This window comes from Aptenodytes forsteri, unplaced genomic scaffold (assembly GCF_000699145.1).
Source record: "Aptenodytes forsteri isolate BGI_AS27 unplaced genomic scaffold, ASM69914v1 Scaffold164, whole genome shotgun sequence".
Classification (NCBI taxonomy): domain Eukaryota; kingdom Metazoa; phylum Chordata; class Aves; order Sphenisciformes; family Spheniscidae; genus Aptenodytes; species Aptenodytes forsteri.
Window position 1 is genome coordinate 2,584,667 of NW_008795527.1, and position 6,089 is coordinate 2,590,755.

Here is a 6,089-nt window from a genome sequence, read left to right on the forward strand (position 1 = left end):
CTGGAAAGGGAAGTTCATGCTGGGATAGAGTCACCTGATGTGGTGGGAATATAGGTCTGGATTCAGTTCCTACCTCAGCCTGCATGGGTAACCTTGGACAGAATATTTAATCTCAGTTAATAAATACTCTTCTTTCACCATTTTTTTTATTTGGTCTGTTCCAGCTTTGGAAGACAGTGGGCTATTTGCTAGAGGATCTGTGAAAGATGATTAAACAACTTCATATAAATCTATAAATAAGTTTATAAATTCTATACCAGTAATGACAGATCCAGAACATGTAAGAGTGGCCACATGTGCACAGGGATATCCTTAAGGACTGGTCTATCTGGTCCCAAGCAGACATTGCAGGATAGGACGTGTTTTCAGAGAGTCCCGTTCTGGAACACCAAGACGTTTCTTCCTCGTGTGGACGCAGACGATGAAGGAACAGACAGCTTGCTTCAGTCTGGGGAAGGGGCTGAGCCCCATTTCTCAGCCTACGCTTATCCCACCCCACCCCTGATGTCCCCACCCCAGTGCTCGTGGAGAGGGCCCCTCCCTGCCGAGCACCCGTGCAGTGCCTGCACATTGCAGAGCAGTTGGAGACGCATGCTCAAACGCCAACGCTTTTTAAAAATATTACAGAATCCATGTTTTAATATTCCCTTAAACTTCTGGGTTTTAGTGCATCTTTGATCGTACCACACAGTTAGTTTAGCTCTCCAAAGCCAGAGAAACCCGGGATCTTTGCTACAGAAATCAGGGTCACTCGAGACAGCAGTTATCCCTGGGTTAATCAAAAAGCAGTTGTACAGCTCAGTCCAGAGGCTGACGATACAGTCTAACCCACAAACCTCCCACTGGTAGCACCCAAGTGGGCTTAGGCTCGCTCTTCCCCCACCAACCCACCAGCTGCCCGCTGCCAAGCAGGGGTCCCTGGGCTGCAGCCGTGCCCCCCTCCCAAGCTGGGGGGCTGCTGCCACTGCTGTGAGCAAGGCCTGGGGGCTCCTCTCCCCCCGCAGCCCTGGGAAACACAAAACACTCTCCCATTTCTCTGCTCCCTCAGCCAAAACCAGGGCTCGAGCATTTCTAAGCTTGAAGCACTCGTGCAGCAATGCCCGTGGGATGCCCCATGGGACCACGCTGGGGACCTCCACCCTCTGCCCTACCACTCGCGGGGGAAGGGGGAGTGAGAGCTGCAGCCCTGGGCCCCCCGGGGACGCAGCAGCTGCTTCCCCTGCTCTGGGGCAGCTCTGAAACCCACTGACCCAGCTGTGCTGCGACCCCAGCTGCTCCGGTGGCTGCCTGGGCAGGCAGGACTGGGAGTGACTGGTATCGTGTTTGGGTTGTGTGGAGCGGAAGTGTTTAGAAAGCTTGAATTGTGAGCCATTGTATTTTGTTGTTTGAGTCCTGTGGGAAGAAGGTGCTACTTGTGCTCCTGATTTTTATTTCTTTTTAAATGGCCGGAGGAGTCCAGGGATGAATGAATAAAAAAATTAATTTGTTCCTTGTGAAGGTCCCCGGTGCCGACCTCTGGCAGGGGAGCACAGAGGAAGAGCCACTCCAGCATCTGTGTCTGCTTCTGCCTCCTGCCAACCAGCCCCCTTCCCTCTGTGCTTAACTCCTGCCTTGCCATACACCACCTAACCATGCCTTCCAGTCCGCTACCTTTTCTTTTCAGTTTGAGAAAGATATTTCTGTATTGCACCCATGAGGAAGAGTCAGCGGAGCCTTCGTCCGAGGCACGGCCATGCTGCAGCACAGCACTGGCTCCAGGCGAGCCTGCACAGTGGCCAGCCGGCACAGAGGGTGAGCTCGGCGGGCTTGGACCCCGCACCCAGGCACTCCCCAGGCTTTGCTGCCAGACCCTCTGGGCTGTGTCCAGGTAAAACACCAAGTGATGGTTTGGCATCTACTATGTGTACCTCCAGATGAGCAAGGGACAAACACGGTGTCACTGGCTCTCCATGCCCGTGTGCATCTCAGCTGTCTCCAAAAGCAGAAAAGCGGAGGTTTTCACTCACAGCCCGGTGCGGTGGCACGGCCAGGTCAAACCCCGTTCAGAGAGGACACGTGAAATTCTGAGCCCTGGCTGGGGAAGAGACAAGAACAGTGAAACCAGGAGGCTGATACCCAACTAGGATGTATCAAAACTTCAAACTGGGAAAACTTCGGATGAAATCATTCTACCTGAGTTCCCAAACTGCAAAAAGAAACAACTTCTCCAGGCAATAGTGGATTTCCAGCTACTCACAGAGAGGAAGTCTTCATTACCTGTTGAAACAGCACAACAAGGGATGCAAAGGCTAGCAACCACGTGCTTCTTCATCTTTTTCTTTGTGACTGTTGCAAGTCTTCCTTGACTAAGGTTATAGTTAATCAATTTATTTAACTAACGGAGGCAGGTAGCTGGGAAATTCCTAGGCCTATGAAGGACATGCCTGTTTTTTAGATGAACTCCCCACAGTGGGCAGATCCTTGCTTGATTATTTCCTCTTTTAGCTTCTTCAAAATATTTTTCCACTGTGGGCATTGTACAGTTCTCCCTTGTTACAGTCCTTGCCATGGCCACTAGTGTCCCACTTTCTGGGGTATTGTAAGCTGTGTAGGAATTGGGAAAGTGTGCGAGGCATCTCTGATGCACAGGAGGAGGAAGTAAGCAAAAATAATCAGAATTAAGTAGATAACAGGGCTGGAGTATCCAGCGTGAGGAAAGTGTGGAAAGAACCAGCTAAATGAAGACTTAGCTAAAGTTTGCTGCAAAATGGGCAGGTCAAAACTTATCTAAAAGCAAAAGCTTTGTTTTCTACCCATGCACCTATCCCTCTGCGAAGGGTCCTGAGCCCGAACCCCATGGAAAAGCAAGCAGAAGAGCTGATGGTTTTGCACTAACCTGCCTCAGAACATGGGGATTCCTGTGCAGAAACGTACCTTTGGGGAGGTGGAGAGCATTAACATCAGCTTTGGAGCTTAGCAGGGAAAGAAAGCAAATGTGAGAGAGGTTCTTTAATGAGATGGGCACCACAGAGATCTGGAGGAGGCAGATCTTCGGGCATTGTTACAGAGAAGACTTGTGCAGTAAGCTGTGACATGAGGAGCAAACCGGTAGCTCCTTTCCCCTACCCCGTGGTCAGAAACCCCGCTGATGGTCTGTAGCAATCGGGACTCATCTTTTCAGCAGGAGACAGCAAGAGTGAGTGGGGGAGCATGGCTGTGATTCGAGTTACTGCCCGGCACTCCGTGTGTCACCAGGGGCAAGACACAGCTTTTCCCTTCCGAGTAGGACCAAACTCTGTGCCAGCCTGGATTCAACCTCTCTGTTCTTTTTTAAAAGGCATTTTTGGCTTTTTCGTGATGGGAATATCTGTTGATATTAAAGGAAATGTTAATGGTGACTCCCTTTCTCCTGGAATAGCTGCAGTTCCTGTAAATCCCTGTGACAACTAGTCTGCTGAAACAGAGGTGCTGTGAAGAGAAGGGAGGATGAGGATGGGAGCAGGAATGTATCCCACCACGCGCTTCCTGGAAAAAACTGCAGCTTCTTCTGGCTCACTAGAGCAATAGACTGGGAAGTGTGGCAAAACAGTGTAGTGTTTATTTATATTCTTATTTTTAAACAAAACTGGTAAGGTTCAGCCATCCTAAGCAGAGGGGTTTTTTATTTATATAAAGTGTAGTAACCCTCTGAATGGCAACGCTCAGTTCCAAGTCCACATTGCCTGGAGTAATCACTCTCAGAGAGTCATCTCACCTCTGCCTGTCCCTGCCCTGCCATGAAAAAAAAAGCACTGAACAGTATTTTTAAACAGCGAGCTTCCAAGCTGTCATAGGTGTTACCAGCTGTTACCCTCTTTAAAAAAGGAGTTCAAATTACCAGATATCCCCTTTGAGACTGTTTCATTCTGTCTCTCCACCCAGATAGTCCACGTTACCCCAAGGATGAGCTGGGCTAGGTTAGCAGAAGATAAGCAGAACAGGTCTGATGGCTTCCCACCTCTGCACTTTGTCTCCTGAATTGAGACACTGTTTTGCTCCGTGGCTTCTGCACCCCGTTCAGCCTTTGCATTATGTGATGTTAAGCAAAACTGCTGACACTCCAAGAATTTAAGATACCCCCTTTGTAAGGCATGTGTATGTATTTTTACATGAATAAAACCCATTGCCTATGTTAATTTTTTTTTATATAAAAAAACCCATTTCCCTGTTTTATTTTTTTTTTTTGGCAGAAGGCTGAGGAAGCGGGGAAGTTTCTCAAGAGTGCTCTGTGTGTCAGTTGAGTGCTGAGAAGGTGCCATTGCTACCTTCACAAGTTTGGAAACATGCTTGTTGCTTGCAGATTAACTGAGTACAGGAGTTCCCCTTTAGTAACATCATGGCAAACTTTGCAGTCTTTCACAGGAACGGTGTGGTTCCACCGGAGTAACTGGGATGGCTTACGAGCACAAAGTTACTTAGGTGTTTGATGGATACGAAAATTATGTATAACCCAAGGACACTATAAAAAGCCTCTCCAGCTTCTATAAGAGCTTGCTCCCTTTTGGGGATTAGTCTGGGTGAATTTTCCTGCAGCACTTTCTGGTTTCTTACCCCTTCTCCCCTTGTTCTGTAAAGCACACAGAGGGAGGGAGCTCAGGGAAACCGTCCCTGGAAGCGCTGCAGATAGCTCGTGCCTCCTGCGCTGCTGGGCTCCCTGTTTGCCTGGGACAGACCTACAGTTGCAACCCTCCAACGCCTGTTGTGTGTGTCGCAGCCATCCCTGTCCTGCTCAGGAGGAGCATCTGGCTTCTGCCCCCTGCCCTCCCAGCTCGTCTGGTCGCACGGTGCCGAGGGAGGGGCGGCGCTCCCTGCCAGCACGAGCTTGTGAGCCACGTCCACGTGTCACCCCGAGATTAACATGGGCTACAGGAGATAAAATGATGGCTGTCTGGCAAAGTCTGGGTCCCAAAGATGAAACCCACTCCCTTCTACAAATTCTGGAGGAAAAAGTAACTCCTGGCTGCTGCTTCCGTCGCAGCAGACCGCACGGGGAAGCTTAGCAAAAACGAGGGAGAGGTCTGTTACCGTCTCTGGTTGAACTGAGAGCAGCTGTCGATGGATCCAGCTCTGGGCTTCACCACCTACCTACCCCATCGGGACTGGTGAAATGGATATGGGGAGGTAACCAAGGGTCTAAAAGCAGCGCCTCTGCTCATCTCCCGCTGAGCCTGGTGAGCGGCAGAGAGGATTTCCACTCGAATACCTACCCAAATAGCTAAAATCATCCTCTGTGGCATGTGGAAATATAAACCTTCATTTTCCCGCCTGCTAAAGCCACCTGCTGTTGTCTCCTCCTGTTTTCTACTTTTAGCTCATTAGTGCCCCGTGACCATGCTGTGTTGTCTTGCTGCCTTTTACCGAAAGCACGTCAGAGGCAACTAAATGCATCCAAGCAGCTGTTTGACCCGTTTGCTGCTGAAAAGCAGCGCGGACCAGCGTCAGGTCCCTGCTCAATAACAGTCCCAGGGAAGAAGCAGCCCCAAAACTCTGACAGCTCCAAAGACAACCAAGGTCTTTTTTGTCACAGTCTCCTCTCTAACTTCTTCTGGGTGAGAAAGATGAGCCTCCGTGGCTATAGTGATAATTTTATGAGTTGGCTTCTTAAATATCGTCACGACAACTGCTCATTGAAGGATGCTGCCAGCTTACTTTCTTGATGGTGATATCCATGCAAAAACTTCCCATAATCTTCTACTAATCACGAGGAATGTGAGTGGGACTCCAAAGAGCTACCCAAGAATTTCCAAAATTTCACCAGGTGCAATAGATCAGGCTTAATCAGGGAAGGCTCCGCTTTGATTCCCTTCCTTTGCTGGGAACGTAGTCTTCCTCTCTAACAAGAGAGAGCGTTATCTAAATCAGCATCGCCTTTATACTAAAAATACAGTTCCTCCTTGACAAAGACGGAAGAGAAAAAGTGTCGTGTAGAAGGGATAGAGTTAGACAGGCAGGATTTGCTGGTCGCCTGGGTGTGTGGCAAAAGCCGAACGGCATTCATGAGCTTCAGTGACGGGAAGAATAGCGAATGCACCAGAAGCAAAGAGAGGAAGGAGGTGTAAGGAAGGAATTTC